Below are 15541 nucleotides of genomic sequence, written 5' to 3'. Positions count from 1 at the left end.
AATCGCTAAATACATATAGAGCTTTCCCCAAAAAGTATATCTGCAAACATTACCAAACAGAATAACTTTATTAGGATAATTTTATTTATTAGTAATTAACCATCAATCTTTTCCCATGATCGAGATACTTGGATCCTCAGAGAATAGCACTAGAAATAGTAATTATTTTTATTTTAAAAATGCAATGCGAGAGAATGAATAAACCTGACTTCCATGGAATTCCTGAATGAATTTATTAGTCTCCGTAACTTTTTCCACTCTTCTTACGTTCCTATTCACTGCAGTCTCAAATGCAATGTCTGCACACAAACACACACAAAAATCTTTTTTGCTAATATCATCGTTAAAAGAATTACCTTATTACTGTCGGAGTACGTTGAGACTGTCCAGCCAGGAATCCGTTTTTTGTAACGGGACACACAGCGGAGACTGAATGAGGAAAACCTGCAGCGCTGGCTCGTATGGAAAGAAAAAGTTTAGTGAATTAGTGCAGAAATGGAAAGGGGTGGAGCTTCATGTAAGGGTAGAGAAAGGGGCGTGGCTTATCTCAGACAGTGTCGGGTATTGGGGAAGGGGGGGGGGGGGTCTGCATACCTTTACAGCTATGAGATAATCAAGACCAATGCAAACAGCAGCCTGAGGCTACAAAATATTTTGTTCTGAGTGGGAGTAAGTGAAACAATACGCATAAATCCATCAATAGTTGAAATAATTTGTTCTAATCAAACTGAAAATAGCTGGGTATTGAAGTTATGCTAATGAAAAATAGTGAATTATGGAATTTTAACTATAAGTGTACGAATTTTGCGTTTGAATTATATACCTCTTATTATTTCTATGTTTTTATATCTTGGTGAGGAGCAAAAGAAGTGTAAGCATGAGAACAAGTAAAATGGCTTTTTTTTTTTTTACCTCAAATGGTAAGGAGGGCTAGATTTCTGTGCAAGTATATTGTTAATTATATGCATACTTTTATTAATGTATCATCAAAAAGAATAGAAAATCAAAATTGTGTGGAGATGACTGTCAGTCTGGGTGTCATGTCAATCTATAATTGTGTGTTTATTAAACCTTTTTCACAATTTGAAGTCTCAGAAATTACAGAGCCTATACATTGAGCAGTATTTGACATTCATCAGTAACGATACCAGACCAGCTTAATTGCTCACATTTCACTAACTTCCTCTGTAACGCCATAGTCAGGAATTGACGACTCGTCTCACTGTCTCTGCCAGCTGGGTGGCCAAGCAGCTGAACACACCGTCACAGACTGAGAGCACACTGATGACATGTGACAGCAGGTTGGGACAGGGTTGAGGAATCTTCCCCCAAGTTGTTCTCAACAAAGTTTCTGTCTGTGTTTAAGATAACACCTTGTTTCTGAATTATCATGAATTAGGTTTCCAACATAAAAGATGCTCATGAACATCTCTTCAGAGGTTACTAGCAGAACATTGGACAATATTTTAAATCAAAAGTTATTCACAACTTGTTGTTGTGTTTTATCCTTTCATCCTGGATAAGATATGGTGGACTTCTTTTTATAACTTAGGATTATTACATTTTACAAAATGAGAATGGTTAGATATTAAAATAGATGTACCTACAGTATATTATAATTGTTTATGTTAAATTCAATGTTCTGAAATTTCAGCAAATTGAAATAGGTCCTGTTATCACAGCTAAAAACAGACATTCTCTCATTTTCTAATAAAAAAATAATAATGCAGCTTGTAACTAAGAAACCAATAAAACACTCCCTATCAAGGTCTCCGAGTTTTATTAAGTTCTCCTTATACCTACTTCAATTAAAAAACATACAACTTTACTGTGCTAGGTCCTGTTATGTGCTTATATCAGATACTCCTTACATAAAAATGTTCTTGACAGAAAACCGTATCATATGAAAGTTTAAACATTTTAAATAGCAACAAATATTCAACCAGTTTTAGAATTTAAGTGTATTTTCTATGGAGCATCTGCCACACAAGTATTTGTGAATTAATTTGATATATACTACCGTTCAAAGGTTTGGGGTTATTTCTAACTCCATAATCGTTCCTGATTTTTTTTTCTTTCTACATTGTAAAGGAATGCTGAAGCATCCAAAAAATGCATTAATTATTAAAATGCATGAACAGTTGATATTGAGATGTGTCTGCTACTTATGGTCTGTAAGGACCCCATAAGGCCTCTAATCTGAGGTGCTGTTAATTGGTCATTTTTCAGGCTGATAACTCTAAATGAACTTCTTATCTGCGGCAGAGGTAGGTTTTGGTCTCGCCCTCCTGGGATGGCCTTCATGAGAGCCAGTTTCATTATGGTGCTTGACGGATTTTGCAAATGCACTTGACAATACTGTTCTTGCAAGAACTATTACAGAAAGGCTGACCTCTGTGTCTTAAAATAACAACTAACTGTTGTTTTTGTTGTTGTTACGTACTTACCTAATTCCATATGTGTTATTTTATAGTTTTTAAATCTCCAGTATTGTTGTAAAATGTAGAAAATAAATCACTAAACAAAAACAAAGAAATTTGCAAGTGACCCCAAACTTTTGAACGGTAGTGTAGATTTGTCAAGAACTACTGTCTTAGCCATGTTGTATCCAGTTTGTGGCTGTTCGATGGGTGGTGAGGTCAAAGGAGAATAACCAGACTGTTTTGAGTTGTCAGGAAGGCCAGCAGAACACAAATAACCACTCTTTACAAATGTGGTGAGTAGAAAAGCATCTCAGAATGCTCAACAAAAAAATGATACAATGGCAGTAAACCACTGGGTTTGTTTTCAACTGTCCTGTTTAAGTCAGAAATGTATATCAGAGTACTTACATAGGACTAAATACTAAATAGTTAATATGCTAAATCATTATAGACTTGGTATTTCTACAATATTATTCCATTTTTGCATTAATTCCAACAAAAAAGACCAATGATTTAATCATACACTTTTGGGCAAGATTTAAAAGTCATCTTGTAAGAATACTGTAAGAATGTTATGGACTCTATCCACATGGTGCAATGGAGATACAGGACTGATTTTCAGTTTGTTTTGCAACCCCCATGGGTCATGCAGCATCTGTTCCAGAATACAGGATAGGAAGAACGTTTCTGGCTCAAACCCCCCCCCCCCCTCCCCCAAGGCCATTGCTGTTCACCGCCCTCTCTTTGTCCTAAACAGAACCACATTTTCTGCTAAGCCTGGTAAGATGGCTTCCTTTCCCGCTATATTCCCTAACTTTTTTAAATAAGTTAAATTCAGTCCTCATTCCTTCCAGTTCTTTACACAGCATGAGGTAGAATCAGATACCTGTTTCTGTGTATTTTAATTTAGACCCAGTTTTGTCCGTGTAAAGTAGACATACAGAAGAAGTTATGTTTGTCCAAACTATCTAGAATATTCATTAGAGCACGGGCAGGCTTGTGTGCATATGGTTTATATGTATTTACTGTTAAGACTGACTGTTTTCATTTTTGCTTCACATACTTCAAATCCCCAAAAAGTAGAAAAACAGATTTTTGACGTTCTTGCATGCAATGTAATGTAGACAACACATCCTGCAGCAACCAGATGAGAATGTAGTTTGGACACCATATGGGTCCAGTGTCACATGACTTCCGATTTTGTCTCATGCCTTGAGTTGGAGTGGAAAAAAATTCCTGAATAAAAATCAGTGGCAAACCTGATTTGGACCACTTTGGGCTGCAGCACCCCAAGCAAAACTTCTTTCATTTCCTGAGACAAAGGACCTCGCTGACAGAACACATCACAACAGAAACTCTGTGTATGAGAGTAACTTTCTCACTTGAATCATACATAGACTCATGAGGAGTTGGATGTTTTTTTTAGTTTAGTCTTTGTACAAAATGAGACCATGTCTTATTTTTTTTATATTTTCTCTGGCATCATACATGCCAGATTTTTCCTAGACTCCACATGAATCTCTGTGTAGCATTAAAAAAACTTCTGCAGCATTTTGTAAAAGCTTCATCGGGTTTTTTTTTACTACTAGGTCATGCAGCTAAAAAAGGACTGCTTTGGTTTATTTAAGAAATGTGATTTGTGATACATTCATTTTATCTTAATTAAGAGCTTTATTCTGGTAATGGTTATGATGGATCCAGACCCCACCCTAGAACATTGGGTGTGCGGCACAAATACATCCAGAATGTAATCCTTGGGACACATGAAACCTGCAAAACCCTTGCATGTAGAGAAAAAAGTGCTCTTGGAATTTAAAGTGTGTTTAGAGTGTAGGCTAGATGAAGTATAAAATGCATTAAGGCTCTTGCATGTGCTTGGTTTCAGTTCATGTATACGTTTTCCCCCACTATGCCTCATCATTGACTATGATAAACAAGCCATCTTGTTTAGAGAAAAGAGGGATCGCACATCTAGTACAGTGTATGAGCTGTATGATAATGGAGGTTTGGATGTGTTTATGCATTGGATTTGTGCTGCAGTCTATGTAGTGTGGGTGGAGCAAAACTCTGTATGGAGAAAGTCCTGGCTGGAAAGAAAGAGAAACACACTCAATAAGGACTTTCCTGACAAAAAAAAAAAGAAAGAAAAATTCCTCGGCTCTAAGGGAAATAATATGTGAGCGATGTGGTGTTTTTAGAAGATGTCAGTGGGGTCAGTATAAGCTCATTAGACAGAATCACTAAGGCTGTAAGATGCAGCTATGGTCAAAATGGTGCACTTTGTGGTCAGTGGGTAGAAAAAGCCACCACTGACTTTACTATAAATCGTACTTTGATGAGGCTGTACTTAATTGCCCAAAGTTTAGTCATTTCCTTCAAAACATTACAGAACAGAATGAGGTTAGTTTTTGGGAAACTGTTCTTCCATCACATATATATAACTGTAAGCCTCTTTGGCTTCAGTAACATTACAAAAATCAGGGTTTTTTATTGTTGAAGTGACAGAAGGACTTCTGTTCATTCAATCTACATTAATTTTAGGTTTATCGCTAGTCAGCTCTTGTCTGTCACCCAAACATCGACAGCAAATTTCTGTTTTTGTTTGTACATAAAACAAATTCAGAATTCTGCAGTCCCCCCCCCCCCCCCCCGAATCTTTTCACATATTTGTAGACAGTATTAAGAGGCCAAACAGATTTGTGTGTGTGTTTTTTTTTATATTATTCAAAGCACAGAGATTTGTAATAAGATCAACATTGCTAAAAGCAACATTAAGACATCAGGGGTAAGGAGAACTGTTTTCTTTCTGTGTTTACCAACCCATCTCCTTGGTGCTGTTGTTTTGCAATAAATATGGCCGGAAGCATAAAAAGAATAAAACCCATCAGAGAGTGTTGTTATGATGGCATGGTGCGAAATGTCCTGAACTGAACCCGAGTTACTGGTTACAGCCAAGATTATTATTTTCCTATAAGAACATGGGCAGTTATGTTTTATTCTTCTTATACCACTGCAATTTGCCAAACATTGTTGTAATAGGTTGCCCTGCTGTACCTACAGAACTTGCAGAAGTTGCATATACTTGAAAACAAAAGAACACAGCAGTGCTCAGTTACATAGCAGTAAACAAAAAAGACAAGACAAAACTAATGTGAAGTAACATTTGACATTAATATGCAGTTTTTCTTCTTATTTTAAATTGCCAGTTTTTTGTTTGTTTTTTCCCCTCATTGCCGTTTGTGTAATATGCTGCTACTGTAACACAATAATTTCCCTCATGGGATCAATAAAGTCTGTCTATCTATCTATCTATCTATCTATCTATCTATAAAATGAAATTTTGCTGCATCACCATTTTACCAAAGATTAATCCACATCAGCACAAAACAATGATAAATGTCTAACTGGATTGATGGAAAATTGCATGAATTCTATTTTCTTAAGGCCCCAGGATCACAAATGAATGTGGCCAAAAGGTGCAAAATTTCAGATGCAGTTTGATGTTTTTTCTTTTCACATTGTAACAAGGAAAAAAATCTATTTCGCCTGAGTGGACATAGGATCTGGATAAATTTTCTGATTCTGATTTGTCACTGTCAACCTTCATTTTTTAACACAACACTTGTACATGCAATCACATCGCTTGTTTCTTCTCTTCCATCCAAATATCCATGGGCTCAAAAACAACACAAGCTCTGCATTTGGTCTTAATTTATCTTTGCAATGTCTGTTTGTTTGCAATGTTTGTTTTTGTCCATTGTTTCACTATCCCACAATGATGAACTGTCTTTCATGCATGGAATGATGGATTGTGTTCTGTTTATATGGAGATTGTAGTCTGTGATTCCACTACATCTCCTCAACTAAAAACCTACCTTGTTCCTTTTATATGACCTCTCAGTAATAATAACCTCATCTACCCTCCAGCAGCAGCTGTGCTTGAGCAGTGATGTAGTGTAGCAAGAATGTTAGTCCTCAAATGAGTACCAGGGACAAACATGAACTATGTTCCTGCTCTGAGAGCATGTCATCCCTTAAAACGCACTCTAACAGGCCTGGAGTGACAGTATATTCCCTACGGCTTTGTGTGTATGTACGGTTTCAGTTTCTGAGATTATGGGGAGGATGCAACATGTGTAGGAGGCTCCCGGTTGATTGAACACATTGTAGAACATCCCCGGAGTTTGGGTTTCCTGCCTCCATAATATATGCAGAAAGAAGACACATAAGGGAAAGAGAAGACAAGAGAGAGTCATTCAGTCAATGCATGCTGAGTTTTAAAAGCGTTTGTTCATAAAATAAGACTTTCTGCTAGGGGAGGCCTTGTAAATGCTAACAGAGGAAAAACAGGATACCAAAAGAGAGCAATTCTAAGAGCTGAAAGAATGTTTACTAACTAAATCCAGTAAAGCTGCTGATCCATCTTTAGGTGTGTGGGTGTAATAGCTTGACCTACATTTTTTTTGATAACATCACTGAGATCTTACAATAAAACATAAAGTATACTTAAACCCTAATAATTTCAATATCAAACTTTTGATAGATTTTAGATTTTTTTTTCATCTCATTTAGTTTCCCAACCATCCATAACTAATTTCTCCTTCTTATATAACACTTGCACCAGTTAAAACATTACCTAAAGCTACTTTTAGTCCAGATGAGTTCTAAATGAATGAAGAATGAGTTCTGTTTATGGGTGTTTATTTTTGGTCAAGGACACAAGCCCGATTGAACTACATCTGTCCTAAAGCATCTGCATTTAATTAATTAAGAATAGAGAAACTCATGTCAAAGTTGAGCTAGTACTGTATGCTCTTAGAATTCTTTTTAATCAAACTATTTCTCAGTGCTTATATAAATACGAAGAAGCAATTTTTAAGTTTAGTGTGTAGTTTTCAGCTTGATTTTGTACAATGTCATTTGTACCCTCTCATGCCATTTTCTCTGGGATATATTAAAGCATATTTTTGCTAGTAGCAGATTTGGTCTACTAGGCAGGGGATAATTTTGAAGAAACTGAAGAGCTGTTTCTAAAATGAAAATGTTATTATACTTAGTGCTAAAGCAGGACCTAAAGTCTGAATCCAATTTTCAGTGCCCGGTGAGAGAATGGAAGAAGTTTCCTTCATGTTGACTTTGGTTTGTACACGACTGTAATACAGAGCACTAACTCCAGTCCTCCAGAAATTCAATCCTCTTTCTGCTTAGATTCAGAATTCAGCAGAGTGTCACTAAGTACAAACTTTGGTTGATTGTAAGTCTGAGTATACTGTGTCTTCTCAAATTTAAGGCTAGACCCAGTAGGAGAATTGCACACAGTTTAAACTAGTGCTTCAAACTAAAATAAGCTATAAGTGTTCACCTAATGATGTAAAAGGTGAACGTTTTTTCTCTCATGCTTCTCCTTTTTGTGCTCATTGTTCACTTGAGAGAAAGCGAGAGAGAGATAGAGAGAGTGAGAGAGAGTACTGGGCATATAAACTGTGCTTAAGTGTGAGTGCTAGACAGAGCACATTCTCCTCAGTAATAATAAACCTGGCCTTTGTCCAGAGCTCAGATTATTTGAACAGCAGGCCCTCATCTTACACTAGCCTTAATTATTTACATCAAAACCTACACAGAAGAGACAGACAGACAGCACTTTTTCTGCCAAGGTGAGAATATCAGTGCACCTAATTGACAAAAAACCTGCCCAATAAGCAAAAAGAAGCAACAAGGCTTATGATTTCCCCAGTTTAGGTTTCCCAGCTGAGGAAGCATGTTTAAAGAAAAAAAGCTGAATTCGTAATGGCGCCCTTCATGGCAAATTAACCGCTTAACCACTCCGTAATGACAGTGGCTAGTTCCAGCTTACATGCCCCAGACAGCCTGTTTATGGGGGAAATTAGGCTAGAACAGATGGGCAAATGGAAGGACAGGACGGCATGGATGATTATTAGGGGTTTAATAACAGAAGCTGAGTTATTCATTACCTGTACATTGTATCTGGTAAACAGGCACAGAGCAACTGCACAATGTCTATTGGCAATGTTTAAACATAGAACATAATACAACTTATAAACCTTACACACAAGCACTTCAATAAACCCCGCACAACCCCCCCAAAAATTAACTTGTAACTTATTTAAGATATAAATATTTACAATTATTAATCTGCACAAATACTTATTTATTTTTCAAAAAGCTCATGTTTAAAGTGTTTAAGGTTAAAAGAAAACTGGAGAAAAGTTATTTTTGACAAAATGTGTATTAATTGTTCACAAAAATAATCACAGTGAAAGTTTCCTATTTTCAACTTTCTAGAAGAAAAATAGAATATGTTTGTGGCCACTACCACCAATAACAGCAGGTCCTGAAGTGTTTCATGCTACAACAATTTCCCACTTACAGTACTAATCAAAAGTTTGATCTCACCTTCAAATTCAGTGTTCTTTCCTGATTTTATTTTTTTTTTACATTTCTTTCCACATTGTAAAACAAGGCTATCTCCAGTATTGTCATAAAATGTTAAAATAAAAAACAAAACAATAAAGTGTTATTATTGCCAATAATAAGGTGTGTCCAAACTTTTGACTGGTATATTCTACTGATGTTGTGGAATTTTTGCAAAACAGCATAAACATACATGCAAGAAGTAAATAGACATTTACAGAAAAAAATTTCTGATAAAATGCATGTATCATTTTTGAGCAAGTAAGGTTTTGCTATTAATACGTTATTAGTGCGTACTTTGTTAACTTTCTGTGGTCAACTTTTAACCAATCATATTTAAGCAACAGCACTGGCTCTGTTCTTGGCTCCTTCGTACAACAATTTCGTTTTTCTTTATTGTAATTACCAGCACCCTTTATATACATACATGTCGCCTTTCTATGCCTTTCTAAGGGCTGCATCTGTTTCAAGTCATGCGTCTTGAACATATGGAGATGCTTTAATGACATTTAATTACATCAGTAGACCACCCAGAAGTCTTGCGCATGATAGTGGTCTTTGAACCAGTGTGCAAGCAAAGCCTCCTTGTATCTAAACACAAGAACTCGCATGAAAGATGACTCAAGCGACCACGTTTTCACAGTTCACACTCTCACACTCACACGTCTTTGTGAGTGACACCATCTCGTCTTGTGCTTTTCATTTGTTAAGTCAAAATCATTTTGTGGCAGGGTAAAGTTTGGACAGAGTCCATCAGGTGACCAGCTGTGTTTGCCTTGTCAGCAATAGCAGAGAAGGAAGCCCAATAGTGTTTCCAGTGCACTCATTCATTTCTACAAACATTCACATCATGAGCTCCATCAATAGTCAGGGGAAAAGAAACTGACTGGTTTGTAGATCAATCACTCTTTTAAAGTCCTCAGTCGTCATTGGAGATCATTTTTTGGCTGCTTTTCCAGTTGTGTGCCTTTCGGCGTGTAGCCGAAAGCAGGAGGAGACTCCTTGAGTACAAAGCCTAACATCTGTTTGCACAACGTTAGCAAGTGGAATCTTGTACACCCAAACTGTAGAGCAATGGCACCTCTGTGGAACTCCCAGGATGAACCTTTGAAGTGACGCCTGGGGTCAGTGAGAGGCTGGGGGAAGGGCGGAGACCCAACACTGATGGGTGACACTAACCAGCTGTTAGATACCCCTCACTGACAACACACCTTTCCATAAACAGACACATACTGAGAGCTATCAAGACTACAGGAGGAGAATCTTTCCCTAAATGCCATTAGCAAAAGTTGCTTGCGTCTATTGTTTGCTTTAGTTTTTCAGTCATGCTACCTAGCTAAAATGGGATGAAAGTCTTTAACAATTCAAATCTTACCCTAACCCTAGCCTCAAATTGTATCTAAGTGACTTGCTGGTGTGGTCTTTAATCTGTAAAGATGTATAAAAACCTAAAACAATCTATAAGAAAGATTACAACAATGGAGTTTAAACACGTAACTAAAGATTTAGGTCTTTACACACATACTTACAGAAAAGCCTTTGTGCAACGCTAAACAAACCTTTGTGCAACGCTAAACCAAACCAAACCAAAAGCCTTTGTGCAACGCTAAACAAACTTCTGATTAAAATTTTTTAATCAAACCACAAAAATTTTAAGATTATATGAGTGTAAATTGTGTCAGGGTATGTTTTATATCAAGGATGCATGACATCAGCTTGGATATGTAAATTCCCTTTTGTGCATTTGTACTTGAAAGTGTGGAGTCCTCGAGTGTTTCTCAGACATGTTCTGCATCTGGTAACTGTTGAAGCTTGGCTATTTCACATGCTCAGTTTGTTGACAAAGCCGCAACTAGCACAGCATAGTGGTAGTCAGTTATGGCAGGCCAAGGCCACTTGAGAAGAGATTGGATTGTGAATCGGCTGTAAGAAAGCTGCCTGTGGCCTAAAAGGAAAGGTTATTTTTCAAGCAAATGCCTAGACACACTCATCTCAGACCAGACCACACTCCTTGGGATTAGAGTGTGGCCTACACACATGACCAATCTTCTTGAAAGTTACACCTCAGACGCGATTCCGAGTCAGTTGCTGTGAAATACGATACATACCGGGGTGTTTTTTCTATACACCCCATTCATTTTTGAGTAAGAAGTGGGAAATCTGGCACTAGGCACTCAAGTGAAATCCTTCTATTGCTCCTCTTATGTTCCCTGTGTGTGAATCAACTCAGCTGGAGTTAAGAGATCAGAGCAGTAAGGACTGCAGGTCTCACAAACACCAGCTTGTCTCTGATCACTTGTCTTTTCTATGGGAACCCCTCATTGATAATGGTCTTGTACTCTACAGTACTAGCAATGGAAGGAACATTCCTGTGCTAGATCAACCCTAAATTCCAGCTACTGGGATTTCAGGTATGAAGTGGCAGTTATGTGGATGCAGGGCTATTCTATTTCAGTTACATCACAGAGCTGGAGTTTAGCTCCCAGCCGAGGTGTTCCCAATGTACCCTTTTGTTGGTCAGGAACCTCCAGGGTTTAGTTGTATTTAAGTGCTAACGAGGAATTGTTTTACACCTCTCATTACAGGTTGCTAACTCATCATGATAAGTGATCACGGTCACACCAGGGTGAAAAGGAAACCCTCAAGCTCAGAGAACACAGGTGTGAGTGATGATCCTGCTATCTGATAGAACTTTATAATTAGCCGAGGAATCTAATCATGTCAGACCTGATTAAAAACTAAACCTCATAATGTGGCAGCCTTTTAGGGCATTTAATTTAGGAAACGACAGTGATAGAACACGGTGACGTTTCTAGGGTTAGAGTTCACCCTCATCTAGTTACTAGAAAAATATGTTCAATAAAATATCTACCAGAACTGTGGCAGGACTCACTTGACTCAAAAAAGGCCTATTTTTTTCTCACTTGACTCAAAGAAAGGCTATTTTTTCCCTCCATTTTATTATTTTTGTTTTTTACAAAATTGCTAATGTTAATCTTTATTAGTCACTAACTAACTTGGCATAGAAAGGTGACCTACTGACGTGTGTTCTAATATGATTACTATTTCTAAACCCACTATTGTGCTAACAATTTTTTTTTATTAAGGACCCTAAAATACAGAAAGTGCATAAGTGCAAGCATCTGCAAACAGTGCAAGTCAGAACACAAGACAATATTCTGCTGAGAGCAAAAAAAAAACTTTCCATAAATGTGATGAGTGTAAACATGACACACTTTGGCAGCCAGTTCAAGGAATGGACTGGTGTCCAGTTTATTGGTTTAGTGTGTGTGTCTCAATCCAGTCCCTGGATCTCAAGGAATCTAATGGCTTCTAAGAAGACACTGTTATGTAGGCCTAAATGCTTTTGTAGTCTTTTGTCAGGCGGTAGACAGGGGACGTCTTTTTTTCTGATCCCTAGAAAAAAGTAGAGATGCTGCTGCTCCAGGAAACCAGAGTATGCTGGAGATGTAAGGCCACAATGCTAACCACAACACCACCATGCCACTACTTACGTCTATAAAATCTCACATATATACAGTAAATATATTCATTAGTTTTATCCCGAATGCAGTTACTATAGTTATATAGAGTAGACTAGAGTTAATATATATTCACTGTCTGAAATTAGTTTCTTTCATTTAAATCCATTATGTTTTTAAAACTCCTGAGAAACTTGTTTTTTATTTATTAGCACAACCTTTTGTGTAGTAATAAATTTTATAGCGTAAAAGTAACATATATTATGCATTTTTCATGCTTTGCACAGTAATTGTTTTCAGTCATCACAGAGGAAATGTCCAAGATGTGGATGTGGAAACTCTTTTCCCAGCACAAAATGTAACAATATCATCATTGTGCTGCTTGCTCTGTAATTAATGAATGTTGTCTGCAGTCGTTCAGCTTAAAGGGAAGTCATTTAAATGCTTTCTGAGTGAGTAGTGCTTTCAATTTTTTTTACTTTCTGTTAATTTGTAATGTCCTGGCACAGAGGATAACAAGACCATCACGTGAACTAATGTTTGTCTGTTAATTAAGGCCATAAAAAATGCAGATGAGACAAGCTGTCTAGTAAAAACTTTGTTTGAAAAGGATGACATCATGACCTCCCCAGCAAACATACACACACACACACACACACACACACACAGCACCAAGACAGCTCCAGGGGTTTGTAGAGACGAGGACGGGTTTACACATTAAGACATATTTGTAAAGTCATAACAAACTTCTATATCTACCTTTGTGATTTTTTAAAATACACAACCATATACTGTGTAAAAATGCACAGTATGAGAAATAATGAGCATAAATTGTTATAGAATATTTACAGTAACATTGCTTTTTATTCATTAAGGTTAAGAAAATAATTATTGGATTAAAAGTTGCCCAAAGAAATGATCACACTTTCATATTATATTCTGAATTATATTCTAGTAGTGTCCCAGAATAATTATTAATAATTTTAGAGACCAATATATTTAAATACTCATGATATATGCTTTCTGCATGCCTTCTGTGGATTTTAATTATTTTTATATTGCTCATACTGGCTGCAAGGGGAAAAAAACATAGGTCTTTCTCAAGGTTCTAGTTTTTATTTGTAGTTACACAGGCATATAGTGAATGCGGCACATAAACTAAGTCTAACAATAAACAGATTGATAAAGAAAGTAATGCAAAAGTTCATAACATTGTATGTTGAGATGTTTATGCAATGTTTATGTAAGAAGTTCTTGACAACAGTGTGTAAGTTCTCCATCATATGGAAGTCTTCAGGACAGAGGGGTTTGTGGTTTCTATGTAACATAATAAAAATTAGACTGGACCAATTTTACATGACTAGAAAGGCACATCTGTAGTTATGACTTAATTTGACGCTCATGATATGACCAACCGAAATTAAGAAAAAAAAAGAGAGAGAAAAAGTTAAAACTAAGAAACAAATTGTTTGTCACAAATATTTTTTTCTGCATTACTGACATTTCTTTTTATACACACAAAGAATCGTCTTTCCCACTCATGAAGAACTCATGTTAACACATCTGGTGTTATGCATGTAATTGCACTTTGGGAGCATGAGAAATACGAAAGCTTCCTTATCCAGCTATGAGAATAATTTCAATAGGTTTCTTTTTCTTTTTTTGTCAAAAGCTGTCTGAAAAAATCTGATAATAAGCTCAATATAATATGCTGGATAAGTTAAATGGACTCATATGTTGAAAGTAATTTTGTAGATCCCGATCTTTTGCTTTTTTTGTGTAAAATATATATGTACAGTACATATATTATCTATTATATAGTGTAAAATATTATAAAGCAATAGTGTAAAGTAGTTTTGGTCCGTAATAGTACAAAGCTGTCAGACAGCGGTTTGCACTAATTGTGCATTGAGGAGGCATTTATTAAGTTCACATGTTTAAGCACTTACCTCATTTTCCCAGCTCACCCTCAATAAGCTGTTAAAAAGGATAGATGTTCTTTAGGAATTAGGTCTGATTCCACAGCTGTGCTATCTATGGATTGATGAGATCATATTGTATCTTTTGGAGTTCACTAATAGGTGTGTCCATGCGTTGGAAGATTTAGTGGGATTAGGTATAGATTTAACAGCACTGTGATAGAGGATTAAATGAGATTTTTAAAAAGGTCATGAAAATATTGTGAGAATGGATACACATTAAAACCCCAGGTCAAGGAATGACAGTAATGTAAGGATACTTCAAAAGGGTTTTTTTCAAGTTCCTTACTTGGACCAAAAATGAACGTTATAAATCTGCAGCAACTATAAGGAATGCAGCATTAGAGGACATTCATTAGAGTTCTGCTGCAACTTATAATTGACATATGATAAGGATGAATACCAACTTATCTAAGCGTAACAGTATGTGGAAAAACACTAGAGTAGATAGGGTGAGGGTTAAAGGACTCCTGGACTCAAAAATGTTATTTTTAAATGTTCCTCTTGAAAGACCAATTCCAATTATATACGGCTGAGTGCATACACTTGGGGCAATTTGAAGAAATAGACATTTATTTTAATGTTTTACAAATGTTCCTTCGTTATCAAAAGGACCAAAAAATTATTAAAATTATACTTCAAATGTTTGCATGCCCTTTCTAAATGTAACATAAAATATTCTCTAATATTACTTTTGGCTTTCCATCTTTATTCAAAAGCTCTCAGTTGCATATCCATTCCAAATTTAGGGCTGACTGAAAGTTTTTACACCCTTTCAGGTTTTCCATGTTTTACACTCTTATAACAAAGAACATGAAACCAAGAATGTATTACAGAGACAGCACATGTAAAAGTAGTAAATGACCTCCTATTGGCCTCTGATCAGGGTGGATCAGATGCTGTCTTTCTTACTCTCATTGATCACTCAGGTTTGCTGACGGTGAGGTGATTGTTTGCTTTACATCTCAGGAAGCCCTCATGTTTGTGTTTCCTTCTGGCTCTCCCTTTTAGTTATGCTATCATAGTTAGTCCTGCTGGAGTCTCTGCTTGCACTCTACAGTTAATATACATTTACATTATACATTGTGTGACTGTGATCAGACCTAACTGCCATCTCTCCTCTTTTTCTCTCTCTCCCCCTCTTTCTCTCTCTCTCCCCCTCTTTCTCTTTCTTCTCTCCTCCTGTCTCCCCCTTTCACTCTTTTTCTCTCTCTGTCGAGCTACA

The 15541-nt window shown here is 36.6% G+C and overlaps 1 protein-coding gene across 1 annotated transcript in view; it reads right to left on the bottom strand.

Annotated features, from left to right (window-relative positions):
• fbn2b (fibrillin 2b) overlaps positions 1-470 on the bottom strand; it is a 71060-nt gene extending 70590 nt beyond the window's left edge. Inside the window, exon 1 of the mRNA XM_053512646.1 lies at positions 357-470. The gene's annotated coding sequence lies outside the window, so the exon portion shown is untranslated. The remainder of the gene's footprint in view (positions 1-356) is intronic.
• Between the last annotated feature and the right edge of the window lie 15071 nt (positions 471-15541).

This window comes from Clarias gariepinus, chromosome 15 (assembly GCF_024256425.1).
Source record: "Clarias gariepinus isolate MV-2021 ecotype Netherlands chromosome 15, CGAR_prim_01v2, whole genome shotgun sequence".
In the NCBI taxonomy this organism is placed as follows: domain Eukaryota; kingdom Metazoa; phylum Chordata; class Actinopteri; order Siluriformes; family Clariidae; genus Clarias; species Clarias gariepinus.
Note: the sequence above shows the minus strand (reverse complement) of the source record. Positions and strands in the feature narration are given on the sequence as shown.